Source organism: Leucoraja erinacea, chromosome 5 (genome assembly GCF_028641065.1).
Source record: "Leucoraja erinacea ecotype New England chromosome 5, Leri_hhj_1, whole genome shotgun sequence".
NCBI lineage: Eukaryota > Metazoa > Chordata > Chondrichthyes > Rajiformes > Rajidae > Leucoraja > Leucoraja erinaceus.
In genome coordinates this window covers 64116659-64129538 of record NC_073381.1, presented here as the reverse complement: position 1 = coordinate 64129538, position 12880 = coordinate 64116659, and the positions used below count along the sequence as shown (strand labels likewise).

The following is a 12880-nucleotide window of genomic DNA, read 5'->3' as shown; positions in this document are numbered from 1 at the left end:
TCCGTTGTCCCTGGCCCCCACCTTCGCGATGTGTGTGTGGTCGGTAGCAAAGTCCCTGTAGGATCTTCAGTCGAGGCTTTCCAGGCGAGTGACCAAAACCTCTGGCGACTCATGGAAACCTTGGGTGGGGCGCAAGGTCACCAGAGGTTTCCGTTCAGGTTTCCTAAGTGGGACAGGGGCATTAGGCTGCAATTGGAGTACTGCATGCAGTTCTGCATACCCCATTACAGGAAGGATGTGAAGGCTTTGGAGACTGTGCAGAAGAGCTTTACCAAACCGATGCATGGATTAGAGGATATTAGCTGTAAGGAGAGCTTGGACAGACTTTAATTATTTTCTTTAAGATGCTGGAGGTTGAGATGAGACCTGATAGAAATATATAGGATAGACATATCATTTTTACCAGAAAGGAAATATCAGATTAGAGGGCATAGTTTTCAGGTGAGAAGGGCAAAGAATCTTTACATTTTTTTTAGTTTGTCCAAAGTATGTTTTAGTGTTTCTCTGCATGTCATGTGTGGGGGGGGAAAGAGGCGGAAACCGTTTTCAGTTACCTACCTCGACAGAGAGGCGACTTTCTTCCTTGTCGCTTCTTCGCCCCCCTCCCGGCGGACTTACAGCTGGTTTGGAGCAGCCTCTCCTGGAGTCGGGCCCTGACCACGGGTGAACAAGGGAGGAGGAGGAGGAGGACCGTCTGAACTGTATTGCCTTCCACCACAGTGAAGAATGCTGTGGTGGATGTCTGAGTTGAATGATGTTGTGTATTATGTCCTTTTTTAATTGTAAGGCTGCATGGTAAATCACATTTCACTGCACCTTGTGGTGTCAAATACATTTGAACTTGAACTTAAAAGAGGTGCTCGGGGAAGGTATTTTTTCTTGCACACAGAAGTTAGCAGCTACCAAGAACACGCTGTTGGATGGTGGAGGAGCTAGATATGAGAGTGGCGGGCAAGAGACTTTTAGATAGGCACAGAGGAGGAATATGGATCAGGAAGATGAGATAAGCTTAGCTTGGCACTATGTATGTCACAGGTGTTATGGGTCATAGGAGCTGCTCCTGTGCTGTACTGTGCTCTAAACCTGCCTCTATATCAACTGATTTTTTAAAATGTTTTTCTTCTGCTCAGGTATTGTTCCACTCTCCTTTGTCACCTAACAATATTCTCCACAAAAAACAAGCATGATCCTTCTATCCTTGTAAACGACTAGCTCAATTGCCAGCTTATCCTTTCTTCAGCAAAAAATTCAGATTTTGTAAGCTTCCTGGATTTCTCCCCATCTTTTTCAGTACCAACTGTAGATTTAAACTGTCCTGTCACAGCACCAAAAGCAGCTTCAGTCAGAATCAGTGGAACTCAATAGATAATGAAATTATGAGAAGAAAGTAACCTTAATATCAAGATTCTGTAAAAGCTGCTGCATGCCAAAATTAGTGAATATTTTTGGTGTCCACCATCACACGCGTAACACCAGCATTTTGCCGTAGCTATATTTCCATCAAATTATGTACCTGCAGTCTCTTGTTATGTATGGACAATTATTTCCATAAAGTTTATTCAAAACATGTGAAAGAAATTACACAAAAAGCAAATACTGGAAGAAACAGCTACTTTCATTTGGTGCCCAACATTGGACATTGTGTAACACGCATAACGCATGTTTCAGTAGATACCAGGAATATTGCTCATTTGGTCACATACTCCATGTTTATAGCAAGAAAGTACATTTGTATGTTGAAAAACAGCAAAAGTGAAGAAATCATCTATCATGCTTTAGAAAAAAAAGACTTTCTAAATTTCATGTAACGGTTGTTATGGTGGACACCAAGCATAAAGTGTAAAAAAACACATAGAACGCATGTTCCTACAGGGAATTTTGTTCATTAATGAAATTTTCTCAAATTTCATGAACTATCCCTCCCTGTCATGTACTGCCGCTTTGAGGGTTTTTGATTAATCTGAATCATGTTAAAATAATTTATTTGTGAACTTCAGTTTTATGTATGATGTAACACTTTTTGTACCCAGTATTGTAAAAACACACATTGAATGGTGGTGCTGGCCTGAAGGGCCGAATGGCCTACTCCTGCACCTATTTTTCCATGTTTCTATGTTCCTAACACTCCTCTGCAAGATCATTTGAAAAAAGTGTTTGGTTTAGTTTATTGTCACAGTGAAAAGCTTTTGTTGCGTGCTAACTATCCTTAGCATACATGATGAAGCTCAAGCTTCTTATCTTTTTGTTCACTCTATTGCCCATACATTGTCGCCACATCAGGGCTATAATGTAGCGATCTCATCCATTTGGTTCCAGTCAAAAACTCCATTCCTGGTTTCCTAATTAAATCTCACTCTGATAAATGACGAACCAGAGTGTAACTTTACATCACCCAGTGTGGATGTTTGGTCTCCAAATTCATGCCATCTCCAAGAAAACTCCATCCTCATCCCACAACATCTCGTAAAACTAGACCTTCCCCAGAGCAACTGTTTTGGAAACTATATGTTGCTCATTTTAACATTCAAACATAACTTCTTCAACTCTCCCAGGTGGTCTTTTTGCTCCTGCTGTCCATAAATGAAGGTCTTATAAAACTGTGCGGTCCTGTTCTAATTCACAGTCCTTTTTATCCACGGTTCCTTTGCTTTCTGACTCAGTTAAATAGGAGCCCTGTTTTTGTTTTAAAGTGCTTTCAAATCCCTCCAAAATCTGGTCCCTTATTACTTCCATAATCTTCTCCAACCCTACAAATATATCACCTCTACTCTCATTCAATCTTCATGACCATCCCATTAACAAGTCCATCACTGACTGCCATGCCTTCAGCTACCAATGCCCCATCCCTAACCCTCCACTAAACAGATCCTTCTGCCTCCTTAAAGATATCCCGTAAATCCAACCTCTTTGCCTCAGTGCATCTCAGTGCAAATTTTTTCGGGGGGGTGGGGGAAAGAAATCCAATTTCTTCTGCTTATCTTTCTGCACAAGGTAGCTGCCAGAAATAGTTAGTCTTAAGGAAGCACTTTAAATATATTTAAGAAGGAACTGCAGATGCTGGAAGATCGAAGGTACACAAAAATGCTGGAGAAACTCAGCGGGTGTAGCAGCATCTATGGAGCGAAGGAAATAGGTGACGTTTCGGGCCAAAACCCTTCTAGAGACACCCTCAACAACTTTAGGTTTGACTCCTCCCATTCCCTCCAAACACAAGGCGTAGCTATGGGCACACGCATGGGCCCCAGCTACACCTGCCTCTTTGTCGGGTACGTCGAACAATCCTTGTTCAATACGTACCAGGGCCCCATCCCCGACCTCTACCTCCGTTACATTGACGACTGCTTTGAGGCCACCTCTTGCACCCACACACAACTGACTGACTTCATCCACTTCACCACCAACTTCCATCCAGCACTCCAATACACCTGGACCATTTCCGACACTTCCCTACCATTCCTTGACCTCACCATCTCCATCGCAGGGGACAGACTTCTGACCGACATACACTACAAACCAACTGACTCACATGGCTATCTGGACTACACGTCTTCCCACCCTGCCCCCTGTAAAGACTCCATCCCCTACTCCCAATTCCTCCGTCTACGCCACATCTGTTCCCAGCATGAGATGTTCCACTCCAGGGCATCAGAAATGTCCTAGCTCTTCAGGGAATGGGGATTCCCCACCTCCACCATAGATGAGGCTCGCAACAGGGTCTCTTCCATACCCCGCAACACTGCTCTCTCTCCCCATCCCCGCACTCGCAACAAGGGCAGAGTCCCCTTTTACTAGTCCTCACCTTTCACCCCACCATCCGGCAAATACAACAAATAATCCTCCGCCATTTCCGCCACCTCCAATGTGACCCCACCACTCGCCACATCTTCCCATTTCCCCCCATGTCTGCCTTCCACAAAGACCGCTCCCTCCGCAACTCCCTTGTCAATTCTTCCCTTCACTCCCGTACCACCCCCGCCCCGGGCACTTTCCATTGCAACCGCAAGAAATGCAACACCTGTCCCTTCACCTCCCCCCTCGACTCCATTCAAGGACCCAAGCAGTCGTTCCAGGTACGACAAAGGTTCACCTGTATCTCCTCCAACCTCATCTACTGCATCCGCTGCTCTAGATGTCAGCTGATCTACATCGGTGAGACTAAGCGGAGGTTGGGCGATCGTTTCGCCTAACACCTCCGCTCAGTCCGCAATAACCTACCTGAACTCCTGATGGCGCAGCACTTCAACTCCCCCTCCCATTCCCAATCCGATCTCTCTGTCCTGGGTCTCCTCTATTGCCAGAGTGAGCAACACCGGAAATTGGAGGAACAGCACCTCATATTCCGCCTGGGTAGCTTGCGTCCGGATGGCATGAACATTGAATTCTCCCAATTTTGCTAGCCCTTGCTGTCTCCTCCCCTTCCTTAACCCTCGATCGGTCTCCTCCCATCCCCCAGCCCTCGGGCTCCTCCTCCTCCCTTTTTCCTTCCTTCTCCCCCCCCCCCCCATCAGTCTGAAGAAGGGTTTCGGCCCGAAACGTCATCTATTTCCTTCGCTCCATAGATGCTACTGCACCCGCTGAGTTTCTCCAGCATTTTTGTGTACCGTAAATATATTTATGCTGTTTGAACATTAAAATGTATATTAACAAATACAGCCTTTGTCCATCTCAGGCTAATAAATGTCTTGGAAATGTCAACATCATTTTGGATTTCAATTGTGGTTAAAACTGAAACAAATTAATAATTTTAAGACATGCAAATTAACTGAAAGACTCACCTCACTCCCTTGGTGCTGCTCCTGTCTACTGAAGCGCATGATTTGGACAGATTCCCAAGTTCAGATGGTGAAATGCCGGGGAACAGCCATCACGTTTTGAACTACCATTTTCGCAAGTAGATGTGTGAAGACTATAAACTTGTTCACACTTCCATGGAGAAATTATGGAAGTTTCAATAATGTGATGCTCCAAAAAGCTGTATGAATAGATTACGATTAAAAAAACCTCACAGCTCTGTTGCTGTGATTAACTCCACTCAGTCAAAACAGCTCTTTTAGTTTACTTTAGAGATACAGCACGGAAACAGCCCTTTTGGCCCACAAAGTCCATGCCGACCAGTGATCCCCATCCGATTAGCATTATCCTGCACACTAGAGACAAATTGCAGTCTTTACTGAAGCCATTTAATGTACAAACCTGTTCGTCTTTGGAGTGTCGGAGAAAACCAGCGCACTCAGGGGAAACCCACGCGGTTAGAGGGAGAGCATACAAACTCGATACAGACACTACATGTAGTCAGGATCTAACCCAGGTCTCTGGCACTGCGAGGCAACAACTCCACTGCTGCGTCACTGTGCCGTGGATTTAGAGTTCTTGAATATTTTAACTGAGGTATAGATTCTTGATAAACAAAGTGGTGAAAGGGTACCGGTCATAGGCAGAAATGTAGAACAGAGGTCACAATAAGATCAGTCATGATGTTACTTAATGTCAAAGCAAACGTAAGGGCCAAGTGGTTTACTTTGCAAATGCATATGCGCATATGTGTATCGCCTCCTCCTTTGGAAGCTCATCTGATCCCTTTCACCTTAGGCAGATCAGCCAGGAGAGGTCAATCCTCAGCATCATTGGTAATGGCCGGGTCCAATTAGCTGACATCAGATTGGCCCACCCAAACCACATCAGCCTACGCCTCACAAAAACCCAGGCTTTCCAATCAGAGGAAAGAAGGGTGAGAGAAGAAGCAGGAGAGAAAGAGGAAGAAAATAGTAGGAAGAGAAAAGAAGGGAGAGAAAGTGTGGCGCCTCCCTGCTAGCCATGTTCCTCTGCTGCAGGTTTGAGGAAAAGGGAGCCACTGGAACAAACCGGAGCCCACCAGCACCACCATGTGGTCAAGACTGGGCTGCCAGGAAGAACCCCTAAACAGACAGCACCTCTACTGAGGTTAAGACTGAATGGCCAGGGCCAGCCTGAGGTACCAGTGCCTCTGTCAATGAGACAATGAAGGAATGTGCCGCCCCACACAGAGGCAAAGACTGAGCTGCCAGGATAACTCGGAGACTGCCAGCGCCGCCTTATCAAGCCCAAAGCTGAGCCACCAGGATAAACACGAGACCGTCAGCACCTCCGCTCGAGGCAAGGGTGAGTTGCAGGGAGACGTCTGAGATCACATGGCCTCCTCCTTTGCCAGCACTACTACACATGCACCCTGACAATGAAGGACAGCTCCTCCAAGTCTCCAGGTTAAAAAAATCATCTACCTCCATTCTGCCTCTGAACTGCGTCAATTTCCGATAGGCTTGCCCTGGATCCCATGTAATAATCAACGCGAAAGGTTAACATTAGATACTGCCAGACCTATTGGGCATTTCTAGCATGTGCTGTTTTTAACTTATTCTAAAAATTTCACAAGAAATGAAAATTAAAATTCAGTATGCACTTCCTAAGGTACAATGGCAGAAATTGTCTAATGATTTCAGTAAAATAAATTAATAAAAATCTCTTCTAGTCAGAATAATAATAATAATAATGTCTGTGGACAAAAGAATATACAGAAATGCAACATTGTTATTTAGAAGGAATTTCCTCATATGCACATGCAATTTGTTTTTTCCCCCCATAAGTGATAGATGCAGAATTAGGCCATTCGGCCCATGAAGTCTAATCCGCTATTCAATCATGGCTGCTCTACTTTTCCCTCCTAACCCTATTCTCCTGCCTTCTCCCCATAACCCCTGACACTAGTACTAATTAAGAATCTATCAATGTCTGCCATTAAAATATCCATTGACTTGCCCTCCTCAGCCATCTATGGCAATGAATTCCACAGATTCACCACCCTCTGACCTAAGAAAGTCCTCCTCATCTCCTTCCTAAAAGAACGTCGTATAATTCTGAGGCTATGACCTCTGGACCTAAACGTCCCCTCCACATCCACTTTGTCCAGGCCTTTCACTATTCGGTAAGTTTCAATGAGGTTCCCCCTCATCCTTCTAAACTTGAATGAGTAGAGGCCCAGTGCCGTCAAATACTCATCAAATGTTGACCCACATTCCTGGGATGATTCTCGGAATCCTCCTCTGGACCCGCTCCAGCGCCAGCACATCCTTCCTTAGATATGGGACCCAAAATATCCCTTCTACTTTGACTAGTTTTTCCTCATTTACTTCCCATAAAAGAGCTAATTTCCTTTCTGGAACATAATTCCAAGCTGCTACCCATTCAAATAAAAAAATTCCAATACTTAAAATAATCTTTGCATTTTTAATTTAAATGAAATCCATAGCAGATGCTATTTTTCTGGACCTATACTCATTCGTGGGTCATCTGAATAATAACACCTACAGCAGACTCCTATTCATTGACTACAGCTCTGTCTTCTGCACCAAGAAGATTCCAACTAAACTCATCTCCAAACACCTGGACTTGGATCCAACCCCCCCCCCCCCCCCCCCCCCCCCCCCCTCTTAATAATTTGGCAAACAATACCAGCATTTGAGAGGATTTTAGATGAGCACATGAAAATGCAGGGCATGGAGAGATATGGTACACACAGCATGGAGGCAGAGCAGACTAGTTTAACCTGGCATCATGTTAGGCTTGATGCCAGGTCGGCTGAAGGGCCTTTTCTTGTGCTGTACTGCTCTATGTGCCTGCATTACCCTAAGCTTTACCTCTCCATGTGCCTATCCAAATGTCTATCAAATATTGTTATTGTACCTTCCTCAACCATACTTGTTCCATATACTCGCCTACCTCAGTATGAAAACTTTGCCCTTCGGGTTTCTATGAAATCCTTCCCCTTTCACCTTAAACCTATATCCTCTGGATCTTGATCACAAGACAGGAACAGAATAGGCCATTCAGCCCATTGAGGGTGCTCCACTATTCGATTATGGACAATCTCTTTGTCCCTCCAAATCCCATGCCTTCTCCCCATAACCTTTGACACCCTTACTAATCAAGAACCTATCAATCTCCAAAAATATTGAATGATTTAGCCTCCACATCCATATGTGGCAATGAATTCCATAGACTCACCAACCTCCAGTTAAATAAATTCCTCCTCAACTCGATTCTCTAGAAATTGATCATCTGCAGGCTTGCCTCTTGGTGACTCCACCATCTTAACTCGGTAAATTGCCATTCCTTCATAGTAACTGGGTGTAAATACTATAACCTTCTCTCCAGCCTTATAGTTGCACTTTCATTAGAACTCTGTGTTCAGCAGGACAAGCCATCTTCTTAAAGGGGTTTAGTGATGGAAAATAAATATTGGCTTTGTCAGATGCATCAAATTAGTAAATTGTGGCAGTCAAAAGCTTAGATAACAAGTCACAGCAATTAAAATTAGGAAGGTAAATTAGGCCAAATTTGATGGAACATAGGCAATCCAAAAATTGCCGTGTTAGTAAAGAATAGAGAAGGACGGAGAGGCATTCCTAAATGGGAAAACTAGTATTATAGCATTATCATATATACACAAATGTCACTGTACCAATTGGTACATGTGACAATAAATGTCCTTGTCTTGTCTTGTCTCTTGTCCTGTCTTGTCTTGTCTTGTCAAATGTTCAAGTTAGTTTGGGCTAACTTTGTACCTTCCCCTTTGCTTTAACTATTGTACTTGAATTGGACTTGATTGTATTTATGTGTGGTATACCAACTTGTTTGAATAACATGCAACACAAACTCTTCACTTGAAAATAAAAAAATAAAAATAAAACCAACTTGAAGACTTTTGATCAAAACTGGTTCCGGCTGAAGTAGAGTGTGACAGATATATATTGCAAACAGATGGAAAATAAGTCTGAAATATCATAACAAGAAAGAGAAAATAAAATCTGAACAGTGGAAATTTGACAAGACTACACTGGTTGATTTTCTGCTAATGTTGAATTCAATGTTGGGTCCCTAAGGCCGTCAGTTGAAAGATGAAGCTGCAACTCACTTATGTTGAGCTTTGTTACAGGATGGAAACGAGTAGGAAAGTTCAAAAGGGGTGGAAATTAAAGTGACAGTCAGCTATGGTCAACCTTGTGGAGAAAATGGGGGGATTCTGTAAAGCAGTCACCAGTCTGTGTTCCCAAAATCTAAAGGGAACCATGCCTTGAGCACCAAATACAATACAAGTACAACAAACAGATTATTAATTCATCTGAAATGTGTTTTGTTACATGGAAGGATATCAAAGTTTGCAGCAGGATCTAGATCAGTTGGAAGGTAGGCTATGGAATTTAAATCTGACAAGTGTGAGGTGTTGTGCTTTGTTATGTCAAACCAGACAGGACATGGTCTGAAGAAGGGTTTCGGCCCGAAACGTCGCCTATTTCCTTCGCTCCATAGGTGCTGCTGCACCCGCTGAGTTTCTCCAGCATTTTTGTGTACCTAGGACATACACAGTAACTGGTAGAGTGTTTTAGAACAGATCTAGGTGCATTGTTCCCTGAAAATGCAGTTCAGGTGGGCAGAATGGTGAAGAAAGTGTTTGGCATGTTTCCCATCTTTGGGAAATGTATAGAGTACAAAAGTTGAGTCATCGTGATAAAGGTGTACAAATCATTGGTGAGACCACACTGCAAGGATGTCATTAAGTTGAAAAGGATGCAGAAGATATTCACTGTATGGATGTATGTATGTTACTTAGATTTGCTGGCCAGTTATAAGATTGATAGGCTTGGACGTTTTCCTTTAGAGTGTAGGAAGTTGAGGGATGAGTTTCTTGAAGTGTACATCATAAGGAACATGGATAATGTGAACACTCCATCTTTTTCCCCAGGATAGAGGATTCTAAACTGAAGGGAATTAAGGTGAGAGAGAGAGAGAGAGAAAGATTTAGGATGGCTTCAGAGGCAAATTTTGCCTCTCAGATGGGAGTACACTTTGGGAACAAGCTGTCACAGAAAGCTAAAGAAACAAATAAAATTATAACTTTCTAAAGACATTGAAACAGACATATTGGTAGGAAGGAATGGAGAGTACAAAATATGTGTCTCAATCACATTGGAGATGCGATGGAAATTACAGAGGAGAAATGTTGAAGGTGAAATTTGGTGGGAGGGTAGCTAATGACACGGAGAATCTTTTAGTTTTGGATAAGAGAGCGGATGGAAGCACAGATGCAGAGCTGAAACGTCACCCATTTATTCTATCTAGAGATGCTGCTTGTCCCTCTGAGTTACTCCAGCATTTCGTGTTTTTCAGTTGTGGTTGAGAGCCAATGCAATTAAGATACAAGGAAAACCTTAGCTGAAGAAAATAATTACAAATCTGGTATGATTAGGACAGATGTGCCAGATACTGAGAAAGTAGGAGAATAAAATGGGTGGCTGCAGAAAGCAAGATAGAAGAAAATATTGTCAAGCTATTTGTGGAACTTAATGGGCTTGAATGGACACTGGTCACGGATCTATTCCTTGAATTACAGAGAAGCCAAGTGAAGATTTAGAGAGGGATCAGGAAGAAATTGGCAGCAGATGATCAAGTTCTGTAGAAAACAAAACAGATTTTCTCCCCCTCCCTGTTTCTGGTGTTTCAGATTTCATTATTCTTTTATTTATACCTACTCTAGACATGTCTTTACCAGTCCCTTTCAGTTTGCACCTCAATCTGCATCTCTCAATCGCTCTGCCTCCTTATCTTTTGTTCTCTTTGACCCTCCCATTTTCTCTGCAACTTGTTTAATTTTGAATTTCTTCCCAATTTTAAAGGTCATTGATCTACAAAGTCAGCTTTGATTATTTCCATGGATGCAGCCCGACTTGCCATTTACAGTATTTTCTGTTTTTATTTCAGATTTCCAGCGTCTACAGTACATTGCATTTGGACTACCGCACCATCATGCCCTGATCTATATTCGCTGCTGAAATACTAGAGCGTGACAAGCTTTTAATTTATTGTTTGAAATAGGTTTCAATCAAGCTCTTTCCTTGTGGTTTAAAAAAAAATATTTTCGAGTGAATGTCTGCCTTGGGCCATCGCTGTAAATGAAAACGTTTTACAGATTAGAAACGGGCGAAATGTGAATTCAGAACTGATGTCCTAACTTTTGGAATGTCCTTTATACATCTCAATGGATAGGTAGGTCTCTTTTAAAATATCATCCTCAATAATGGCAAAAAGGCCATCGCGGTTTACACAGTAGTGAAGTGCCAGCATTAACACAGAGGGCCGAACGTCCCCCTTCTGAAATGCAGAAAACCGCAGCTCAAAATGCATCTGATGAGTTAAAGACATTTTTAATAAGGAGCAGATGTTACCTTTTTTTGTTTCTGCAGTAAGACATAATTTCCATAATTGGGTAGAACGTGTAAACTGATTACTATGGGGTCAATTAAAAAAAAGTAATGCAAACTGAAACTGCAGAATACAGTATCAATCAAGAATCACATCATCCAAACAAATGAGATTTCATTTATTTTGGACTCAACATTTACATGCTCGTCCGCCGGGACTCTTCATGTCTTGTCGCGATCAAATACTGGCAATGATCAGAGAGCATGAGAATAACCCTGCCAACTCTCTTCACCTTCTTCACCGCCGCACTGTCCCGTCTGCGGCTCTAACTTGCCGGCAGTTGCTCACTCTGGGAAGATCGTAAGCAGCGCGGAGAGATCTAGATCTTGAACTCTCTCTCTCGCTCTCAGCCCACGGTTACAAATCAGGCTGCCGAACCCTGAACGAAATTCCCCTTCCTTTCCACCCACCCACCACCCTCCACCCTACACCCTCCCCTTCACCGCACAAGACCACCCGCCCGGAGATGGTCTTAAATGGCACCAGTGGCCGTGGCACAAAAACTCCCCCACACTAGCGAGCAATGATGGGTCGCTAACAGTGAGTCAGTCTCTCGTTCGTGTCTCCTCACTGAACCCAGCAAAAGTCCACCGAGAACCCCCGCACAAAAGTTGCTCCACTCCACAACCCCGGGACTCCCAAAGGCGGCTGAACCGAGCAGATTCCTTTTAAACCTCCGCGTTAACCCGTCGTGTGTCTGGAGTTGTGGGGTTTAAAGGCTGGCGGCGGGTTCCCGTCAGTCAGTCAGTCCGGCGGGCGGGCGGGCGGGGAAAGCCCGGGGTGGGAGCCCCTCTGAGCCGCTGCCGTTCCTGTTCCTCCCCCAGACTCTGGCAGCGACTCAGACAAATCCCGAGGCGCCGGCACTTCCTCCTCACTTGGATGGGAGAGAGGAGAGGAGAGGAGAGGAGAGGGGGATATTAAACTTTTAAACGCGCGTCCACTCACTCAACGCTCACACACGTCGCTGGAAATGCTCGTTACCTTTTCAATTCTCCGCCGTGGGAAGCGAGGCGATGTTTGTTTTGCGAGACCCGGCGTTGTTCAAGGGGCGAGAGTAAAGGGCGCACGTCGCTGCCATTCCTCAGGACAATGCATTCCCAGCTGATGGGTGAGAGCGGGAGCTTCCAAGGAGAAAGGAGTGAGGGATGGTGAGGAGGAGAACGGCGACGTCAACCTCCAGTGATTGGAGTCTGGAGGAGGGGAGGAGGAGCTGGGGCGGAGGCGGGGGGTGGGCGCTACAACTAACCCACTGACAGACCCACTCCGACCGGGGTGGAGGCGAAGTCCCAGGTTAAATCAAACGGCGGGACTCGATGTGCGCCCCCAAACAGGAAAAATCCATCCCTCGCCTAAAGCGCGGTGAATATTGGAAAGACCAAAATAAAAGGCAGGTGTGGATGGGCATAAAGGCGGCTTTGGGAGAAAAGGTGCGGACAAATTGGGGTCAGAGATTAGGTAGGAGGGGGTGAAGGAGGGCGAAGAGCTGGGAGCAAACGGGGAAGGTGGCAATCAGCATTTAAAGAGGCTTCGTTAGGGGGGTGGGGGGAGGGAAAGAAACACAGCAAAGCACAGCGAGGAGAAGGGACCA

General features: G+C 44.5%; 1 protein-coding gene across 1 annotated transcript in view; it reads right to left on the bottom strand.

Annotated features, from left to right (window-relative positions):
* dse (dermatan sulfate epimerase) overlaps positions 1-12458 on the bottom strand; it is an 84176-nt gene extending 71718 nt beyond the window's left edge. The window contains exon 1 of the mRNA XM_055635786.1: positions 12274-12458. The gene's annotated coding sequence lies outside the window, so the exon portion shown is untranslated. The remainder of the gene's footprint in view (positions 1-12273) is intronic.
* Positions 12459-12880: the final 422 nt, after the last annotated feature.